Source organism: Martes martes (genome assembly GCF_963455335.1).
Source record: "Martes martes genome assembly, chromosome: 13".
In the NCBI taxonomy this organism is placed as follows: Eukaryota; Metazoa; Chordata; class Mammalia; order Carnivora; family Mustelidae; genus Martes; species Martes martes.
In genome coordinates, this window is record NC_137901.1 from 37,713,477 (window position 1) to 37,737,201 (window position 23,725).

A 23,725-nucleotide genomic window follows, 5' to 3' on the forward strand; every position below is an offset into this window, starting at 1 on the left:
TTGGGCTATCCACCTGTGCTGGAGCATAAGTCCCCCGAAAAGTCTTGCCTGGAATGCCCTTTTGGTCCCAGTCACTTTCTATTGCTTGGAGAGTCCATGGACCCAAGTCGGTAACATGGAGATGCTTTCCCTTCACACCTCTGGCTGGTTCCCTGTCTGGGTAATTCCTCTAACCTGTGTGAATAACTAAAGCCCATGAACTCAGGCAAGGCTGCAGGTAGAGAGGTCACAGCCCTGTTTGTTCAAGCAAAGTAGGCCATCCCTTCTCAATTCAATGTCCAAACGATAAATTCATAGCAGAGAAATACATTTGAGGCAGGGTGGAAAACATGGAGGTCATTTTTTAAAAGAGAACAATCAAAGTCTCCACTGAATTGTGACCCAAGGATACATCCCTTGAGCCTCAAGAAAATGGGAGGCTAAAGGCTGCCCTGATGTCCAAAAACACTCACTCTCCCATCCCTAACATTCAACTATTTTTATGTGGTATTTCTTTAATCTTCCGTTAAGCTGTTATTTAGTTTAATTTCTTTTAGATTTATCTCAAAACCATCCAAGAAAAGTTCTGGCTGGATTAACGGTTTGGTGGCTGTGATCAAAATTCATCTGATACATGGAGACACATATTGTACCTGGGATATATTAAAACTCATATTCTTAAAGCCAAGGTATTGTATCCAATGATGTTTTTCTAAACAATGTAATCTAACTTTTGTCATTTGAGCTCAGTCCCATGTCTTTTTAGAAGTGATTTTCAAATGTTGAGCTTGTCCTGTATCTATAAATGAAGGACACGATTTACGTAAGCAGGAATGTTTTGTTTTCGGATAAAGAAAAAGTGAAAACAAGTAATTTAAGGGAACAAAAAGGTACATTTCTAAGAACCCAATGTAGTTTGAAAAATAATAATGATGTCTTTCATAAACTTGTCTGCATCAAGGCACCCTATAATTTTCATTGAGTCAGGCCTTATACATACAGCTCAGAGCACAGAGTAATTCTTGCCTCGTGTAAGACTTCCCCTGAGGACGACTCCAGTGACATATACAATAGACTAATTGCTCGGCTGGTTGCAGCTCAGAGCAAAATCCATAGCAAGATCAATTTTTGCTGCTTATAACTCTCTTTTTGATGCGAGCAGAGGGAAAGTAAAGGCAAGATGATGACAGGTTGACCGAGGCTCCCTGGCATGCTTAGAAATTTAATAATTTAAAAATTGTCATTATAAGATAAAAATAGGTCCTTGCATTTTTGAAATATGTATTTTTTCTTTTGCTGATGAGTGACAAGGCCTGATGATCAAATATACAAAAAGCAGAGAACAGTTTCTCCCAAAATATTATTATAAAAAATCTGATCTCTGTAAAATGGTCTGTATTTGTAGTAAATGACCAATATACGGTAATTTGTGTTATAATCATTCTTTCTAGATCATTTTGATAATATCATAATAACCAATTTATAATCATATGAAAATTACAATGAAAGAAGGGTAGGCAATTACTGAAAAATGACTGAGCTTCCCTTGCCCCATTGTCCCTCCCTCGATGATAAAATCTACCCACAAAAAGTCACTTTAACTTTCTTTAAAGGTTTTGTGCTGCCTTAATGTTTGTGAGGGAATGTTCAGTGTGTCAATTATGTCTCGGGTTTTGAGGTTTTTTGGAAAATGAAACCATGTGACTAATGTGTCACTGGCCTATTTATTAGTCTAGAAGTCATGCACCATCCTAACTCCTTTCGAGCATCTGCATCCAATGGGAATCTCTGAAGCTCTTCCCCCAACCTATTAAGGGGGCATGATTAATTCAGAATTACAAAACCCAATTAACTAACAACGTTTACTGAAATCTGAAGCTTGGTCGGGTTGATTCTTGTCTAGTAGGATGTGAGACGGGTAAATAAGGGCTTGCTCAGAATATCTCAGAATGTGAAGAAAGGTGGCTGTTCCCTAGTTCACTGAAATAGTGTGTGTTTGGACACTGCAGGTGGTATCAGTGACTGAAGCGGAATGCTGGATGGGATAACCCGTGAAGGGTTTAGAGTGAATATAGTTAGAGTGTTAGGTTAACTGGGCTCAGTTTATAGGACAGATCTCCGTATAAATTAAATATAGGACAGATTTCCATGAGAATTAGCCAGTATCACCGATACATGGTCACAGAGGAAACCCAAATCCTCACTTAGGAAAAACTGAAATTCATGCCTTTGGTTAGACAGAGACCAGAAGAAGGGAATATGAGAACCTGAGAAGAAATATATTCCCATTGCTGGGGCCAGGGGAGAGCCACGTTTTGTTTATTGATCACTCACAATCATTTTTGAAAGCATTTTGGCATTTCTTATGCTCTTGTGGCCAATTTACAGGAATGCTGTGTTTTAAAAATCCTTCCTATAATTTGTAGCACAGAGCTGAGCATCTGTAAATTCTTAATTAAGGATCTCTGAATAAATCGTATTGCACCTAGTGCTTCGAGAAAGCTGTGTACACTTGGGGCCTAAAGTCTTGCTGATAGTGTTGACACAGAAGAAACCAACTCCATGAACTAGTAACCTTATTCTACAATCTGGTATGAGAAACCAATAAAATTATTTCTTCGTTCTTACTATACAAAAGAAAACAACAGATACGGAATAGAAGAAACTAAACACTACTTATTGCCACTTACAACAAAAACATTTTTAAAACCTTATATTATTAAATGTAATTCAGGAAATCCTAGAGCTTGGGCCGAGGATTGAGTCTCCCTGATAGTGGAAAGCTATGGTATTGATTCCAACTGGTGTATCTGACATTTTGTTACACACATTGTTTACACAAGGAGGGGAGAATACAGGCACTCTCCCAGCCATGCCAATGTTGTACATGCTACTGTGAGACTAAATTGTTAGTTCTGTTTTTTAGGGCATATATTCTACATTTAAAAATCAACTAATACATGGGGGTTTTTTGCTATTAACTATTATGGTATCCGGTTGAGTTTATCACATATTAGGAAGTATATAAGAAAGATATTGTGGGGGCGCCTGGGTGGTTCAGTGGGTTAAAGCCTCTGCCTTCAGCTCAAGTCATGGTCTCAGGGTCCTGGGATCAAGCCCCACACCGGGTGGGGGGGGGTTTCTGCTCAGCGGGGAGCCTGCTTCCCCCCCCCCCTGCCTGCCTCTCTGTCTACTTGTGTTCTCTGTCTGTGAAATAAATAAGTAAAATCTTTAAAAAAAAAAAAAAGAAAAATATTGTAGTAGTTGGTTGAGTTTAATCACACGCTAGGAAATACATAAGAAAAACATAAAGAAAAATACAAGAAAAAGACATTTAAAATAGTTAACAATATTCTATGGAGTGGATGTCCTAGCAGGAATACGTATTTGGGTTCATAGCTATCCTTGTTCTCCACTGCAGCACTGTCTACTGGTTCTTCCCTTCTACCCCACATGAATTCCAGATTCATCAAGACTTCCAGTCTGGAAAGCCAGACTGCAAGCCTTCTTATGCCATTTCCATCACCTCTACTGCCAGTCAGATACCCTGTCCTAACTGGCTGCTCTGTCCCCTAAATTGTGTTCCCTTTCCATTGGCCCTTAACAAGCTCTATCATGAAATTTAGTATCCTGCCAAGTCTTACCTGTTCCCTTCCTGTGGCAGAGCTCTGCACCGATACCCTCTCACATACTCTGTAGGGAATCCTGCTGGAGAAGTTTGGCTCCCCTTGAAGCTGTCGCCTGCCAGAATCATAGTACTCAACCACAGCCCACGTTCCCGAGGCTGCATCTGCAAGTCTGGAGAACCCAGTCTGCACCCAGTGCTTCTGATACTGTCCTAAAGGTACTTTAAGCCACTGGGCATTTATTGCCAGTAAGTTTTACCCACTGCAAGTCTCCAGGCATCTTTCTCAACACTGCCTGGAGGAGTTAGAGTAATGACTGTGACCAGTCACTCAACTACAGATCTTTCCTCACAAATGCACACGTAGATACCTACAATTTCACCAGACTACGATTCAAAGGCGCTATGAAAAATGGCTGTTAATTTTCCAAATAAAAACATGACTGTTGATGTAATTCTAAATATATACATCCTCTAATTTAAAATTCTGATATAGCAACTAAGCTATTGAACTCTCCATAAAAGGTTCACAATTACATGGAAAATTTCATTGAGACTGTATTCTTTGACTTTCCTCTCTAGTTCTGTTCTAAGACCAAAGGAAGTTCCCACGTACGATTTTGTTTACTTAGTTGAGCATTGTATGATCTCCTTTTAAGGGATAGTGCCTGCTGAAACACACTTAATACTGCTCAACTACGTCAACAGACTTTGGCTGTAGCAAGAGTTTCTGTAGTCATAAGAAAAAAAACTTTTCTATTTAACCATAGAGGTGGGACAGGAAATATACGATAACATTGTAAGTATGCTATGCATTTTTAAATTAATGTGAACTGGAGTGTAGCATGATTTATATGAAAAAGTCCCAGTCTTGTCCCATTTCTGCTATTCCTTGTACCTATAAATGATGTCCCTGATGATGATTTCCATGTGGTTAGTGGCTAGAAAATATCAAGCTATCCAACCTCTTTAAGGAAGTATTCTCATTTCCACTTGGCACGGTTAATATATTCCTGCACTCACAAAACCAGCTGACTTTTTATGTTGGAGAATCTATCACTTTCACACTTGTCACTCTCTGCAACCACCTCTTGAAGTTAACAGCTGGTTCTGAAATTTTGTCCAAAAAAAGCCCCCCTTCCCTCACATCCCTCCATCTTGATTACTGTAGCTCACTCAGGCTACTTTTCCTAATCTTTGTGGTTTCCCAGATGTCTACTGGCTCTGCCACAATGTTGAAGAACACTTTCAGTGAATCAAGTATTACTTTCCAAGTTTCTGGGGGTGTGTACATACGTGTGCACACACAGTATTTATGCGATGTTTTCATTTGTGGGATATTCTGTTGTCCTCTAATGCCCATACTTTCTAAGTCCAATGTACCAATATTATGACTGAATTAGTGAACGTTCCTTCAGGGCTTGTTAAGTTCCAGACATTGTGCCAGGTGCTTTCATAGGCTGGATTTCACTGTGGCCAGCAGTAGCAGAGCACAGGGCTAGAAGCAGTATTCTGGTTCTTTTGGATAATTTTGCCATGCTATTTAACTTCCTTAAGAATTAGGTACAGGTGCAAGGATCATTACTCTACAAAGTGGATAGAGTACTTCAGTCTGGATAGCTTCCCTAGCCAAGAACAAATGTGAGGTGCTAACAATGCTCTATGGAATTCTGGCTGCCTTTAGAACTTCATGCTATTTTACACATATTGGGGCTACAGTTTGCTAAAGACAATTTCCTCAGGGAGACCTCTATTATCATTATAATTTTGCAAAGGACTTACGTATTGCCCACGGAATAGTTCATGGCTCTGTACTTCTTGAGGTATTCCTGGGCCATATATAGGACCTTGTAATGGCGGGAAGACTTACTTATAAAAATTTAGAATTTGGACTCAACCTGGTTTTGAATTCCAAATGGTGGTTCTATGGCCTTAGGCATACTTGACCGCTCTGAGTTTCATTTTTTTTATGTATAACATGAGAGTAACGATAAAGTGGTATCATATCATCCAAGTGAGATAATGTATGAAAACTACTTCCAACATAAGCTGTCAATAATGTGGTCCATGTAATCAGTAACACATTATTATTTTTGTTATGTCAGATATAAGTAGTCAATAGATTACTCTTGACTCTACTACAATCCCATAATCAAATTGATATTTTATGAAACTTCTTCAAGGAAGAGATGGTGATGAGGAGCAGGAAGAGCTTACTAAGGAAAAAAAAATCAATGCAAACTGGCTTCATTTCTTAATGTCACTAGGTGGGAAAACACAGGGGATTCAATTTATCAGAATTTCCCAAGGCCTGACAGAGCCTCTGTAAGAAGCTCTAAGGGCAGAAATAGAACTTTCTTCAACCTTATATGTGTATACATATATAAAATCTAGATGGGAACTATTTATAAATATTAATATAGTCAATAAAGGCAAAGTGGATTTAAAATTTTAAGTCTTGGGGCACCTGGGTGGCTCAGTGGGTTAAACCTCTGCCTTCGGCTCAGGTCATGATCCCGGGGTCCTGGGATCGAGCCCCGCATCGGGCTCTCTGCTCAGCAGGGAGCCTGCTTCCTCCTCTCTCTTTGCCTGCCTCTCTGCCTACTTGTGGTCTCTGTCTGTCAAATAAATAAAATCTTTAAAAAAAAATAAATAAATAAAAAAAAAATAAAATTTTAAGTCTTTATATATTAAATAATTGAAAATTAAAATCCATCATTTTGTGTAATTAAGGCATATACTATATTATCGGTAGAAAGGTGGGTTTATAACAGTGTTCAGTGAGATCCAGTAAGTCTATTCACAAATTACTTTACTAGCCCATAGCATCTAGCACAATTGTTTGCATACATAAGTAATCATAGAAAATCTTTTTTTTTTTTTAAGATTTTATTTATTTATTTGACAGACAGAGATCACAAGTAGGCAGACAGGCAGGCAGAGAGAGAGGGGGAAACAGGGGGAAACAATAAAGATTTTATTTATTTATTTGACAGACAGAGATCACAAGTAGGCAGACAGGCAGGCAGAGAGAGAGGGGGAAACAGGGGGAAACAGCAGAGAGCCCGATGTGGGGCTCGATCCCAGGACCCTGAGATCATGACCTGAGCCGAAGGCAGAGGCTTAACCCACTGAGCCACCCAGGCGCCCCTAATCATAGAAAATCTTAAAATGACAAGAATAATGTGGAAAGGAAGAAAAGAAGAAAAGGAGTTTGGAAGATTTTATCTATATGGCACTGATGAATGACTCTCTGGCAATGTGGAAGAAACTGAACTACTATTTGTGGCATGCTACATCCCTTCCCTCTCAACCCTGTCACTGTCAGGTCATCCATGGGTGAGTAGGACATGGAAGACAACTACCCCAATTAATAGAAGGTACAAACCTGGGAGAGCTATAGACTCAGAGAAGGGAGAACTACAGTATTTACAGGTTGGAAAATAAGAGATTGAAGAGTGACATTTTACTTAAATATGCCATTTAGAATAATACAGAAGTAGAAAAATTGTGGAAAACATATGAAGATTATTAGCTGACTATAAAATCAACGTAATCCACAGTGTGATGTACTTGGGAAAAAAAGGAAAGAAAAGTAGATTTTAGGGGCGCCTGGGTGGCTCAGTGGGTTAAGCCGCTGCCTTCGGCTCGGGTCATGATCTCAGGGTCCTGGGATCGAGTCCCATATCGGGCTCTCTGCTCAGCGGGAAGCCTGCTTCCCTCCCTCTCTCTCTTTGCCTGCCTCTCTGCTTACTTGTGATCTCTCTCTGTCAAATAAATAAAATAAATCTTTAAAAAAAAAAAAAAAAAAAAAAAAAAAAAAAAAAAAAGAAAAGTAGATTTTATGCTGCATTATAACATACAGAATTGTAAAGTGTTAATTCTATTGTATTTGGTGCTGGTTACACCATCCTGTGTTGAGTCAGTCAGTGTCAAACCAACCAGTTGGAAGGCATTGCATGGAAAGAATATGGACTGAGTGGGCTTGAAAACCTGTGGGAATGAAAAGCATAAAACCTGAAGATATTGAGCCTGGAGACAAGCTGGGAGGAGGAATGATAAATGAGGTTGAAAAGCCATCATGTGAAAAAAGCAATGAGTTTATCTTTGTGATGCAAGTCCAGAAAAAGGATAAAGGTGTGGAAGCTATATTTATGAAAAGTTAAATTAATTTTAGAGGTGACAGATAATAAAATGGGTTTCATGGAGAAATAGTGATTTTTTCAATACTAGGCATTGTTGAGAGAAGGCTATAAAGAAAACTCAAGTGTCCATCTGATGGGGTTGAAACTGATGACCTTTTATGTATTGTATAGACCTGAGTCTCTATGACTTAGTGGATTTCCTATCTCATTGTATACTTTGTGCTAAAAGGTACTCACATGCATTATGGTTACAATATGCAAAAATGTAAAACTATTAACAAAAATACTAGGAAATACACTAGAGAGGAAATATTGAACCTAAGATAAGAAATTATGCATGATTTTTTGTTTTCATTTTATTTATTTATTTATTTTTTAAGATTTTATTGCAGGGCTGGATCCCAGGATGCTGGGATCATGATCTGAGCTGAAGGCAGAGGTTTAAGCAACTGAGCCACCTAGGCACCCCTGTCATTTTCTTTCAATACTATTACAGTAATGTTTTTGCCAAATTATTATATTTTTAAAATATATATTTATATTGAAGAGTCTGAACTGATATATCAGATCTGGTAGCAATACTTTTAAGACATTATAGCAAAGAAAGTATAGACAGAGACATGAAGATATCAATCCTAATATCATTTCTGGAAATTTTATTGACGCTCTAAGTGGATTTAATGAAGTGGAGTGAGTGATAGAGAACCAATGCATAATTTTGCATACCACTAAATAATATTACCATGGCATATCATGTTTATAAGGACTCAGAGGTCAGGGGCGCCTGGGTGGCTCAGTGGGTTAAGCTGCTGCCTTCGGCTCAGGTCATGATCTCAGGGTCCTGGGATCGAGTCCCACATCGGACTCTCTGCTCAGCAGGGAGCCTGCTCCCCTCTCCCTCTCTCTGCCTACCTCTCTGCCTACTTGTGATCTTTCTCTGTCAAATAAAATAAATAAAATCTTTAAAAAAAAAAAAAAAAAAAAAAGGACTCAGAGGTCAGATAATTCAGTTTCCTTAACTCCTGTCTGCGGCTTGTTGTAGATTCATGCTGAGGTTGTTATTAGTACATTACGGAAAGAAGAAAAGAAATGAGGGCAATGCGATACATTTCTCATAATGTGAAATGTAGTGACTTTTTAAAGTGTGAAACTACCAATTCTTTAATGAAATGTTAGTGAAGATAAGCACTAGTTGTTTTTTTTTCTTTTTATCAGTAGGTGACTCTGTGTCCACTTTTCCATTTTTAATTTTATAAAAGGTCTGATTGATTGATTGATTGAGAGAGAATGCCCACATGTACAAGTGGGGGCAGAGGGAGAGGGAGAGAATCTCAAACAGACTCATGCTGAGTGTGGAGCCTGATACAGGGATCAATCCCATGACCCTGAGATCATGACCTGAGATGAAATTAAGAGTTGAGCACTTAAGTGAGTCACTCAGGCACCCCCATTTTTAAATTTAAAAACTGATATGGGTATGTGAACCCCCAAAGTTTAATATTCATTTAAGTGGCAATGTCTCCCCAACCTTAATTCCTAATTTTATACTTTTTTTAATATAAGAAAAACAGAATTGGGCGCCTGGGTGGCTCAGTGGGTTAAGCCTCTGCCTTGGGCTCAGGTCATGGTCTCAGGGTTCTGGGATCGAGTCCCGCATCTGGCTCTCTGCTCAGCAGGGAGCCTGCTTCCTCCCTCTCTCTCTCTGCCTGTCTCTCTGCCTACTTGTGATCTCTCTCTCTGTGTCAATAAATGAATAAAATCTAAAAAAAAAAAAAAAAAAAAAAAAAAGAAAAAAAGAATTTCCAGAGTCTGTGGATATTTCTTAAGCATCCTGAATGAATCAGTAACTTGAATCAAATAATGATTCACATTAGGAACACCTCAGACTCCACCTCTGCCTCAATCGGCAGGTATGTTAAGCGGAACACTTTGCAATGTAGATTGGCCTTTATCAGAAGTGATTTACTACGGAGACATTAATGACGAGGCATAAAACCAAAGCAGCACTCAGGTCAGAAAGAAGAAAAATAGTCCATGGGAAGGAATATATCACCATTGTAGAGATGCATGTCTCCCTGATTTTCATGAATTCCATGAGATTCAATTCAGAGAGCTGGGAATCTTAAACAACAAATCATTGAAGCAATTTGAAATTGGACTGTCTGGGTTCAATGGTGGGTTCTCAGTGGTAAATTACAATGATAAAAGTAAATCTGTAGCTTTTTAGATTTGTATGATCGAAAGACATTTTCTAAAATATAAGGCAAAGGGATGAGTAGAAATCAATGGAAACAAAAATTAGAACAATTTACTCCATGTTCCTGGCAAGTTCTCTTCCCCTCTATGTCCTCCAACCTAAACAAGACCCTGTTCACAGCTAGACTGAATGGGAGGCCCACAGATTTCAGATTCCTGTGGGGCTCCCATGAGACCACTACTCTTTGCCCCTTCCCCACTGCCCCTGGATTCTCCCTATCCTCCATGCCACAAGCTTCCTATGATTTGTTTATTCCCAAGGAGGAGGCATTAATTAGGATTGCTCACCCTCTTTCCCTAATTGACTGCCAGGACTATCTCCCCCACACCTTGCAGCTCTTTACTTCCATCATGACCAGAAGTCCATGGCTCCTGACGTGCCTCTTCTCCAGGACAAATTTCTCCACATTTTCCTGGACATCTTCTAGTCTGACCTCTTACTACTCAATGAGCCCTAAACTCTTCCTTTGCATCCATCATCAGTAAAATCTTTTATATTAGCAACCTCTTTTGTGAATTTTCTGGACACCTTCTTAAAGGTTAGTTCATTTCTTAAATTAAGATGCTTATCCTGTGAGAACATATCTTTCCATTCTGGGCCCAGACTTCACCAAATATTCAATCCACTCTTTCTTCTGAGCCCTTTAAATTTCCTCCTTAAAAACAAACAAGCAAACAAACCCAGCTCCTTTGGGGTACCTTCCCTTAGATTATAGCACCTAACACCTTTTCCTGGTACATGTATCTACTGCTCTGCTTCCTTCCTTTGATTAAGAGTTTAGCCTTGGCTTATTCTCTATGGTTATAACTATGAGTGGGCTTTCCACATTGCCTGGAAATGTTGGTCTTTTTCCCTGGCCAATTGCCACCTCCACATATGAAGGCTATTTAATGCCATCTCCTTTCTCCTCCAATCTTCTATACCTTCTCCCCAGTCCTCTCTCACAGTTACTGATTTGCTTTTTATGTGACTGAAATAATACAAACCAGAATAAAAGAACATTCTCATTTTCCCATCACCAAGTCTACCAAACCAGCTGCATCTACAGCTATGTAATTTGTTCTCTTTCCCATGATAGTAGGTAAGTTGTCAGATTCACTACCTCAGGCTGCAGCCATCACACAGCCACAGGTTCCCACCCCTGCTTGCCTCCAGGATTTTGTTCTTGCAGTTATTCCATTTTTCCATTAATTTCCTCTTCTTGGGGCACCTGAGTGGCACCTGGGTGGCACCCTGAGTGGCAGTTAAGTGTCTCTTAGTTTCAGCTCAGGTCATGATCTCAGGGTCCTGCACGCTTGTGCTCAGTGGGGAGTTGGCTTGAGATTTTCTCTCCACCCCCTGCCCTCTCTGGTGCTTTTTCTCTCTCCTTCTAAAATAAATGAATGAATAAATCTTTAAAAAAAATTTTCCTCCTCCCTATGAGATCATTCCTATCAGCTTACAAAGAAACATACTATAATATCTCTACCTCAAAAGATTAAAAAGAAAAACAAATATCCTTAACTGTGTATCACTGTCCAGCTACTTGGACATTTTCTAGTTCTACTTTATTAGCAGAACTTCAAATTTGCTCTTTCCCTTTCCTTTACCATTTTAGTCACTGTAATTCTGTGCTCACTTCGGCAGCACATATACTAAGTCACTGTAATTGTATTTCCACCTCCACCGCTCTACTGAAACAACTCCTGTGAATAAACTCCATGGGGACACACACACCCTCCTTGCCGAAATGCATTCCTCAGTCCACTATCCTCCTACCTTACTTTTCCTGGCTTCTCAGACTCTGCTGGGTGGGGCTCCTGGTCATGAGTTGTATGTGTGGAGTGTCTAGGAACCCCGTGATCAGCTCCTTCTCTTCTCTAAGCACACTCACTCAGTAGATGATCTCACCCACTGTCCCACCCTTAAATAGCATCTAGAGGCAGCTATTCCTCAAATTTATAACTAGCCTAATACACCTCCCAAGAAATCCAGCTTTATATATGCAACTACCAGACAATATCATCTTTGGATGACTAATAGGTCCTTCTAATTTGAAACGTTCAGCATTGACCTCCCCCTCACCCCACTCTGCAGCCACCCAACTTTTCCAACAGTTTTATTGACTTTAGGCAAGGAGTTCTGAAAGCATGTAGCAACAATTAATTTTACTAGTCAAAAAAGGAATTCAAATAGGAAAAAAAATTTTTTGAAGATGACAAAAAGTAGGTGCAACTTTTTTTGTGGTTTATATATTGTAACTTAGTGTTGACACACATTCCAACTTCTCCCATTCTTAAATCTCTTTAGTCGAGGTTTATATCTTTAAAAGCCCTGTCCTAAAAGAAAAAGATATGTGCTTATGGACAATGATACAACTATTGCTAGAAGCTAACAAGTCAAGACTGGTGCAGCAAATATGAGTGCTTCCCTAGGCCAAAAGCAACAGTAGCTATGTTAACAGAAGTGAAATCACAAGCATGAAGACAGCAGTAACCACACTTAACTGGGCTGTCTGGAACCTCTTATTCCTGACCTTTCATTAAATTACTTGAAAAGAATTTATAAATGTAGATTATCTCCAATTTTTCTAAATTAACAAATCAGTGAACTGTCATTGCCTTCATAGCTCATAAAATTTCCAATGGGCATCTAAGAGTAGTCATTTTTTTTTTCAAGTTAACTTTAGGAAACTAGAATCAAGTTTAGAAGTCAATCCAAAGTAAGAGGCAATGATCCTGTAATTAAGGCAAAATTCAATACTTTAACTAATTTACCAAGGCATAAAATAGAACCCATTTTAGAAATTTTCTTACAGGAATTTTAGGGATTTCCTTGTAGGGGAACATTCAAAATAACCCAACATCAATTTATATTTGGCTTCTATTTCCTAACTGTATTGATATTCCCACAACAGTCTACTTGAAAATGCAGTTAACAGCTAATTGTCTCTCAATATCCTTTTCCCTTCTTTCACACTGAGAGAACTTACGTGGACATATGGGTGCTTAGCACAAATTCATCTTTTCTTAGAGCCAAGCATGACCAACTAAGTTCTACTAATGTGATGTGGGCAGAAGTGATGTGTGCCATCCTGAATCTTGCCCTTAAAATAATTGTGAGTCCTTCTCTAACCCCCTTCTCCCTCCTCCAAGCTGGGAGATTGTCAGAACATCTTCAACCCACAAGTAAACTACCACATGTGGAGGATGATGGAACTGCCTACCAGCCCAAGACAGCTTAGCTCCCACTGGATTGTGACACGAGGCAGAGAAACAAACATCTTATTTAGTTCACTGAACTTCGGGGTTTTGTTGTTATAGAAGCTAAGTCTGTTCTCTAATTTGGATAGTTTGATATAAATACTTAACACAGAAAGAATACAGAACAATAAAATAAATTGCGAGGATACACTATATTCGTACAAAGTAATATCAGATGTTAATTTAAAATTACATTTATATGTAGTTTAGTAGAGTGGAAAAATAATCACGTAACAGGTTAGTGAAACTATTTAGGACATAGAAATATTTATGAAGAATGACCTCAAGTATATAAAAGTGCTTTGAAAAAGTGTCTGGAAGGAAATATGCCAAAAGAATACCTGAGTTTATCTCTGAAATTAGTATTATGGGTGCTTTTTACCTCTACATCTTTAAAACTTTTCCTGTGCGTCTCAGTTTACAATTTAGCACAAATTCAGTTTTTCTTAGAGCCAAGCATGACCAACTAAGTTCTACTAAGGTGATATGGGCAGAAGTGATATTAGTTATTATTTTTATAACCTCCAAGAAATTATACCAAACAGTAATATGCATAACTGTTCCTGCACTAGTGTTTTTTTGTACCAACTATCCATGAATAGAAGAGATGGCCCCTGCAATGAAGCTTCTACCCACACCTTTTTGTGGCATATACACTGCTAACCTCCTAACTTAACCCAACCAATGTATCTACTTCTATTTTTTTCCTTCTGAATCTCCGAGGATGTAAAAGTACATGAAAAGATCTACTGGGGTCAGGAATAATCCCATAGGATAACCTACACATACCTATGGTTTCCTATAGTTCAGATAATGTGCTGTCTAAATAAATAATGTCTGGCAGTTAAGGAAATAACTAAGAATAATTCCTATCAATCTCTTAAAGACAGAATACCTTACAGCATTGTGTTTTACCAGTTTAAAAGTACAAATAAAACAGTATACCTGCCATTTGCAATATTTTTTACATGGAGGGCAGTCACTTTCCCAAATCCTCTGGACAGCCTCTCTCTCTCTATCCCAGCCAAAGCATTCCTTGAAAAACCAAACCCGTAGCTCTCCTCTCTCACTTACTCTTTCTTTCCATCCGTGTTCTTATTCTTAAGTGAAAACTGGATATTTCTAATGAAAATCGTTCATCTTTTCATCATAAGTCCTATCTTTTTCATCTTTTTCCTTTGTTTCTACAACACGAAATCCCAAGAAACAGTTTGCCATGATAGAAAATTATTTTCAGGCCTTTGTGCTGCTAATGAGTCTCATGTTTTACCTCATTCAATCTCAGGTACTGAACAGCTCCATCATTCAATCTTAGCCCCATCAAATTCTCTTTTCCTGATGCCCTGATTAATTATATCAATCAACATAAATTCACAGTGAAAGGCTTTTTATCCTGTATAGCATCTGATCATCGATAGCGCTTCTAGCCTGTTGAGGATGATTCTGAGGTTTCACCCTTGGCACAAGAGGGTTATAAAATGGTACGAGAGAAATCTGTCATAATCGTAGATAAGAATGTTGGTCAAATGGCTTCCATTAGTGATCCAGAGAAAACTTTTATAATGGTTATAAATATTAGCAAACAAAATATTCCTAAGTAACAAAGACTTTCATGTACAAATTTTTTTTTCATTTACTTTGGACTCATAATGTGAAAATAAACAATTTTCTCTCAAATCCAAGTCTTTACTGTAACACATCCTCTGTATGTATTTTTAGCTTATATCCAGGAAACAATTCAAATTTCTATGGTATAATAAAGTATGGCTATTATCTAATTTGTGGTTCTTTTTCAATTGTATATGAGAAATATGCACTACCCATTCAGCAAATTAAATAAATAAAAACCCATATACCAATTTACCCTCTTCTCCGTGCTATAACAATGGTATCTCTAATGTTTGTATAAAAGCAGTCAAATATGTCAGAGCTAAAATGTTCTCTTTTGTTGAACAGCAAATGATATGGGAGGGGAACGAAGAAAGAGGGTATAGGACCTTTGTTGAGTCTCAGGTGGAGAGATAATGTAAGTCAGCCAGCTGCTTTTATAATAGCAGAGTGACATGGATAAATGGGGGGAAAATGCAGGGATAATAAAAGATATTCTCTCCTTTGCTCCCTTAAGTCAAACTGTTCTATGAACTATCAGAACACCTTGCTAATTACTAGCTACACCTGCTTAAATCCATAAAACTATTAGGGCAAAAACATGCCCTTTTACATTTTTGAAATGTTGGTTTTTAAACTCCTTCAGGTAAGGGGCTTAGACAAATTTTTATAACATGCTAATGTTACTATTAACTCAAAATATGAGTATCTGATATATTCTTAAGGTAATGAGGTCTATTTGTAATTTTCTGTTAACTATCTTATCCTTTCTTGCTAACATAGCAGGCCTGACAATCAACAGAGAACTTGTCATGCCGAAGGTAAGAATCTGAATATCACAATAAAGTCACATAAACACCACTCGAAAGTATTTTTTTAAAAGAACAAATCTAAGAAAGTTCTCTTTTATTAATATATTAGAATGCAGTGCTTATTAAAAATGTAAAACATCATGTGAAAAAAAAAAAAACCCTAAGAAGCATGTTTCAATATCATACTCCCTACAAAGCAAGTTACAGTTCTCAAATTCTGAAGTTCTGAATTCGAATTCTACAGTTCTGAAATTTTAGGCACTTCATATACGATGAATACATTAAAATAAGAATGGCAATAGTACAGCACATGGAGGGGAGGCCTGCCATAAACTTACCAGTAATCTGGAGCAATAATGCAAATGCCTTCAGCACACTGCTGAGATCCAGCAAAGGGAGTGGTATAGGAAAATGAAGAAAAACTGTGCTCTGACTTTTAGGAGGAAGGGGAGGGCAAGGTAGATTAACTCTCAACTTTGATGAAAGATTATAAACATCAAAAATGTGTTGTAAATTTATGAGCAATTATTAGAAAACTGTAAATAAGATATATAACTTCAGAATCTTTAGAAGGAAAAACCAGAATAAATTGTTCAATTTTTTAAAAGGGAAAAAGGAGGCAAGAAGAAGCAACAAAAGAGGATAATGAATATAAAAAACAAATGCAAGGAATGCATACAAAGTGTTAACAATCACAATAAAGGTGAATAAATAAAATAAGTTTATATGAATTTCTCAGTCTGGGTAAGTATCCCTGCACTGTCTGTTAGAGTAATGCTCAGCAAAATGGCAAATACAAGTTGAAAACAAAGGGACAGATAAAAGTTTACCAGGTAAGTGCTAATAAAAAGAAAGCAGTTTTGGCAATCTAAATATCAAATCAAATCAAATGAAAGAGAAAGACCATTAGAGTAAACAAATTGTTTTATAAAAAGCAAGGTGAAATGGGGTAACCATAAATGGGATGGTTGATCTTATAGTCTCCTATCAACAACGGACAGACCAAATAGAGAGAAAAATAATCAAGAGAATGCTCATATGTCCTAGTTTGATTGATGGTCCCATTTGATGACTATGCTTCCTAAGTAGTTATCAAATAGCATCCCCTTTCCTACTAAAATGTTCCAAGTTGGACATAGATTATTATTAATTAAGGATAGAGTGGGCTTCAGTAATACAATCAATAGATTTATTCCTGTCTTCCTCTCTCTCTCTTCCTTGATAATATCACCATCAACAACCGCCATGTTGGTCTGTCTATCTGCAGCCCTGTTGTATGAGATACTTGTAAAAAGGCTCCTTCTCCTCACTGAGTTTATAGTTTCATTATCCTCTCCTCAGAGATCAATGCTCTGAAATTGATCTAAAGTAATCTAAATTAATCAAAAGTAGCCCCTGCCATTACTTGCCCCCTATCACATCTCCCTGTTACATTTCTCTTGGAGCATTTATCATCACCGGATATCATCCTATTGATGTAGGTTTGTACCTCTTTAGCCTTCCCTCGTCCTCCTAGAACGTCAGCTCCAGCAGCTCGGGGCCTTGGTGACTCTTCTCTCTGCTGTATTTTAAGTGTCTCCTACCCAAAGGTGCTCAGTTGGAAAAATGTACATATTTTTGCTGTTGAGATTAATCATCATGGGAAGAATACCTATTCAAATTTATAGAATGGGATTAAAGCAGTGTTTAAGGGGAAAACTTTAATAGTTCAATACCTACAGAAGAAGCTAGAAACCAGACAAAAATCGACACCTAAAGATGTCTAAATCCAGACAGTTTTCAAGGTGAGGTTCATATAGGAACAAATACTCCCTATCTGAAATAAACTGCTCCAAATCACCAAAAAAGGTAGTGTCTTAGCATGATAGCAGTTTTAAAAACAGACGAAGAGTAGTAGGAACAATAGCATGATATAAATTATATAAATAATTTTAAGAATCTTAGTACCATATTGGTATATGAAGTTCAGTTATACATTAGGAGAGCAAACATAGTGGTGAAGCAGGTTTTTTCCAAGAATACCATAATAGTATAGTTAACAGAACAGTTAACAACAGTATATACAGGGGTGCCTGGGTGGCTCAGTGGGTTGAGCCTCTGCCTTCAGCTCAGGTCATGATCTCAGGGTCCTGGGATCGAGCCCCGCATTGGGTTCTCTGCTCAGCGGGGAGCCTGCTTCCCCCTCTCTCTCTGCCTACTTGTGATCTCTCTCTCTCTCTCTCTCTCTCTGTGTCAAGTGAATAAATAAAATCTTAAAAAAAAAGTATGTACATGGGTAGATTGAAATAGTATTAATAAATTAAAAGAAGAAGCCTTTCAGTGGTAATAATGGTGATGATTTTTCAGCTCTTAAAAAACTACTTGATAAAATATAACCCCAATTCCTGACATAAACTCTCTGTGAATAGGAGAAACTTCTTATGAAAAGGTCTATGTATAAAAAATCAACAGTAAACATATTTACTGATGAAACATGAGAAAAATTCCCAATGCAATCAAGAAAATGTAAAAGATGCCCATTACTATTACTACTACTCAAAATTAAAGTGGAAATTCTATCCAAGACAATTAGAAAAGGGGAGAAAACATTTTTAAAAAATGTTTGCAGGTAATATGGTTGGTAAAAAAAAAAAATTCCAAGATAATCAACTATGAAACAATTAGAACTAGTAAGAGAGTAAAACTGGTATTTAAAAATTTAATAGCTTTATATTTGATATAATGAATTAAAGTATAAAGGTAAAATAAATCCCTTCAGTAGTTCAAGAAATATGTAAATGCCTATAAACAAACCATAAATGACATGTCAAAAACTTCTATTGAAAAAAAATTTTTAAAAACCCAAAAAACTTCTGAAGTAGATCCTCAAGTTTTTCCAATAGAAATAAAAGAAGACCAGGATATAGGGAAAGAGACATACAATTTTTCTGAATACCATATAGAAAAGATGTTAGTACATCCATATTTATTTGAAAATCTGATGTAATCCCAATTAAATTCCCATCATGGAATTCAAGAAGATAATTCTCTAGATTATCTGAAGGATAAAATAGACTAGAATAACCTCCATTTATAAAGAAGAGTTGGCCCATCAGATATCAGTACTGATGTACTACAAAGATACAGTAATTTGGATAGTGTAGTACTAGTTTAAAAATAGCCAAAGTACTAATGGAAAAGAAGAAAATTGAAAAAGAGATCCATATATGTATATGGATGAACTTTAGTTTATGAAAAGTGGTGGCATTTCAGATCAATTAAGAAACCATTGACTATTCCAAGAGCTGTGTTTAGACAACTAAATTGGTTTCTTAAGAATATAAGCATCATAGGATAATACATAATTTGTATTATTACAGTATTGGATAGGGAAGTCCTTCCTTAAAAAAACAATCAACAAGAATTCATAAAGGAAAAGGTCAACAAATTTGTTTATTTATAAATTTAAATTTCTCCACCATAAGAGAGACTAAAGAAAATAAATAATGCCACAGTGAGAGAAAAATATTTCAATTGAACAAAAGGAATACTTGTAACAAGGAAATATAAATACCAAAAAGAAATGAAAAGATATTATGTCACTAATAAATGCAATGTAAAACAATGAGTTACCACTTTTTACCAATCAGACTGGCAAAACATTAAAAAAAAAATCAATCACATGCACTGGTGGTCAGGGGAGGAAGAACATAGCACACTCTAGCTCTGAATGTAACTTCACTTGGGTAAACCGTTTTAGAGGAAAGGTTAGTAGTGTCAGTGAAATTCCACTTCTAGGAATCCATTCCAAAAAAAAAAAAAAAGTTGGCCATGAATGTGAAGAAGGTTGTCCAAGGAAGGCAAATTCATGTTTGTTTGTTTGTTTAAAAAGTTTAAAATCAAGTAATACACCAATCAGTAAGGGAATGATTTTACAAACTGTTGGCATATATTTGTGGCTTATTTAGGCAACCATTAAAAACTAGAAAGGGCCATATATTCAGGAATAAAAATACTGCCAGAATAAATGAAGTAAAAAAAAAAAAGTATTACTTCACAGTCCATTTTATGTTAGACAAGTGTGTGTGTGTGTGTGTGTGTGTGTGTGTGTGTGTGTAATTTTGAGGAAGAGGAAGAGAGAGGAACTGTTAGAGGAGTGAAGATGATTTGAAGCTATAACTTCTGTATTTAAAATTTTTAACATGACAATGCATTCATGTGCTGTTTGCATAATTAGAATACAAAATTCTGGTATTTCGTAGGCAGGAGTTAAAGATGCTTGGTTTTCTGCCCATGTGTGTGGGACAGTGTCTCACAACTAAGAATTGTTCTGACCTTTCATGCTCTTAACCACATTATTTTTAATCTTTCATAGGATTACCATAGTGAGAATAATTTCCTCTACAAAAATGTTATTTTAAAATACTAATTTAACTGATTGGCATGTAGGCCTCAATACTACAGAACAGGGTTGAAAACACAGGTATGATACCAGAATACCTAGGTTCAAATCCCAAGTCTTCCATTCTACTCGTATGACCTATGACCTCTCACCTGTAAAATAGGAACTGTTCTGAAAATTAAATGATTTAACATGTGTAAAGCACTTACAACAGTGTCCGGCACACAGTAAGCACTATGCAAATGTTAGTAGTTCTTGTTAATGCTGCAGGCATATATCTGCAAAATCTTCTACTTTACTCTTCCATCAAGAAAAAAATTAGTTTCTCTTTTCCACAAACTGTGTATCTTGGCCCAACTATTCTCAATATGTCTTTCTCAATTCTATATTACCCAGTATTTCCCTTTCCATATTCTCTTTTGTTTATGATAGTGTTTCAGTCCATCCAATTATAACTCAGAACTTTCTTTGTTGTTGTCACTGTTGACCTCTGTCTTAGAGAACGTATACAAAGGTTGGAAGATATATTTCCTCCTTTCCTTCCTTTTTTTTTAATCCTCAAGTGTTTTTGATTTTCTAACATGTTGGATATTGAGGACAATAAGAGCTCAAAAGATAGGTCAAATTCCTGTCAGTTTAGATGGTTCAAAGCATACTACTGCCAAAATTCCAGTAAAGTAAATATGCAGGTCAGTAACTTGAAAAGTACTTTAAACCAATAAAATCTTGCTGTAATCTGAAGAAAATACCGAGTCTATTCATCTACTCCAAAGCAGGCGGGGGTCCTTTTACTATGTGGTAAACGGAGGTCAAGGATGCTTGACGTCCTACAATACACTTGGCTCACTTCACATGAGTTGCCTCAAGTCTTGCAAGACCTTTAAATGTTCCCTGGGATATCCAGCTATGTGAAAAACCTGTTTACCATATTCTGCACCTATAACCTAAAAAAAAGCCCAAAAAGTAGCTTTTATATAGTTACCATAGGACTTGAGGGAACCTTGTACTCTTTGGGGAAATTTACCAAGCCTTCTTCACTGTTCTGGAAAATCATATCACCCTACCAACAACCGTGCCACTAGCACTCTTTGAGTCATCAATCAAATATGTCTGCGTCAACACCAATATATCACAATCTATGTCTGTCACTATTGCTTCCATGGTGATCTATGAGCTGGTGCAAGTCTCTTCATAGTTTATTACACTTCTTCTGTGGTGAGGTCTGAGTACTCACATGTTGAAATACATATCATTTTTTTTTCCTCCACAGGAACCCATTCATTTACTCAATTATTTTTCCAGAAGTACCCCCTGTATGTCTGTTCTATTAAAGACTTTTTGTTAGATGTATCACTTTCTTAGCATTGCCTTTGATTCATTACCTAGCAAGACACACTTCAAGAGGACAATGAAATACATATCATTTTATTCTAAATTATTTTCCCTTAATTTCTCCTTTATGTTTTACTTAGAGGAGTACATGGATATTTTGTTTTAGTCGTGTGTAAATACGGTTGTATTATCTATTGAGTTTTATCTCAGGAGAGTGTAAGGCATGACAAGACATTTGTTTTAAAGAGAGGTTTTGGGTTTGACAGACTAAAATTTGAGGTTACTCAAATTGGAGTTCAGACTAGCCACTTAACTGGAAAGACGAGAGCTAGGTTTCAGTGAGGTTCATTTCTGCCTTACACCAGAGAAACAAAGAATGAAGAATTTAAAGGTGGAAGGGAATTCAGAGTGACCCAATGCAAACTCTTCCTTTGACCCATGAAGAAGCAGAACCAAGGGATAGGATAAATATCAAATGCTAGTTAGTGGGTGGACCTTGGATCAAACCTCAAAACCAGTGACAATTTTTTGGATAATCCTTTTAGAACACCACACTGCCCTCTAAAAGAGAGAGGGAATCAGGGTTGATAAAAATGGAGAAGATAAAAACAGAATGTGCAAGCCAGCAATTCCAACCCCAGCAGTTCTTTTGGTGAATGATCTGTTAACCAGTAATATTTAATTCTTAGCCGTTAAGGTTTGCTTGTAGCCAAGAGGTAAGTGATGAAGGACATGTAAGAATAAAAGGACATTGGGGAAAAATGGAAAAGTCAGTTCTGGAAACACTGACACATGTAATTTGTATTATTTTTCCATAACTGATATGAGAATCAACTACCATTATTTTCACCTTCTCTTTTACTTATAGATGGTTAATATGGGATTTGTCGTGAGGGTCTTCACCTACTGGATACTTGAGATTACAATGAAGGCCAGCTTTCTGCACAATGTCTCACAGGAAATATTTGGTGCTTATAATTGGTTAAAATGCAAAGTCTGTTATGGAAAACCTTAAACAAAGTACTTCTCATTGGAGATGGTTGAAATTCCCCTTCCTGAGCGTGCCAGCAAGAATGCAAATTTTGGTGGAATGGGAGAAGAAAGAAAGGGGTTGCAACAACACTGATCCGTTCGTAATGGTATCCTTAGGGCCAAAGCCAATATCTCAATCTGAGAGGCACTCAAATGCTCACAGGGGGAACAAGGGAAGGGAGATGGGAAGAAGTTAGGAATGAATCCATTCTTGGACCCTCTTCTAATATTGAAATGCCCTTATAGAAGGGATAATATATTTTTTTCCCAGGACTTTTGTGTGACTGTATTTAACAGATCTTACTGTTCCAGCTGTAGCAGCAAGGTAAGTGTCGATCTGGTGTGGTCTTCATCTTGTTTGCTTGCTTACCTAGGGCGTACACTGTTGTGATTCAACAAGGCCTTATAGCAGAAGCTTTTCTCCAGAAGAAAAATATTCTCTTCAAGCACGATTTAATTAATTCTCTACTAAGGATGTGCTTTTGAAGTCCCTTCTGTTCCCACTCTAAGCTAAGGAAACAGAGTTTCAAATGGTTAAGGTCTTAGAAGACTGATAACGAAGCAAATCTATAGTCTTTTTAAAATTCATTCATTTCTCAAAGCCATTTAAATTGCTCCTGCAGAATCTGAGCAAAAACGTCTCACCAAATTTAAGGAACACAGAACAGTCAACGCCCGGACTTATTTTTAGAACAACTGTCAGCAGATTTTCATCTGTATCATAAAGTGCCTCCATCAAGATCTTTTAATAGAATATCTAGAAGCGTGTCAGGTATTTACATAGTGAACATATATTTTATTTCTTGTGTGGTTTCGGCATTTACCGCATACATTTTTCAGATTTCTCTTTCTCTCTCACCATAATGATTTCTGTGTCTGTATGCTTCTTCCTTAAGAAAAGGACTGAGTTTTCAGAATATAGGGACTGCCGATGAGTCATTACATTACAACACAGCAACTCAAGACTTTGAAGGCCTTTCCACAGAGGGCATACTAAAAGGTTCTTTTAGCCATTCTTACTGGTGGATGCTTGTCCTCTGGTCCCAGTTACACACATTCAAGAGCTACTCTCCAGACTCAGCAGAGGTTAATTGCTGATACTTAATCAGTGTGGAAGATGGCAGGTGCAGAGGCCACTACACTTGGCAGGCATCGTCATGTTCTGCACTGTGCATTTTGATCAATGAGACTGTGAGTCTATTTTCAATAGCCAGATTTGGGGAGAACAAAAACCCATCATTTTCCTCACCCCCCCAAAGTCTTCTACATTATTTAATGAGCAAAATGTCCTATATTCCTGCATTATAGTATT

General features: G+C 37.3%; 1 protein-coding gene across 1 annotated transcript in view; it reads right to left on the reverse strand.

Annotated features, from left to right (window-relative positions):
• Nucleotides 1-23,725, reverse strand: part of DTNA (dystrobrevin alpha) — a 374,000-nt gene that overhangs the window by 312,147 nt on the left and 38,128 nt on the right. The gene's annotated exons all lie outside the window — the stretch shown is intronic.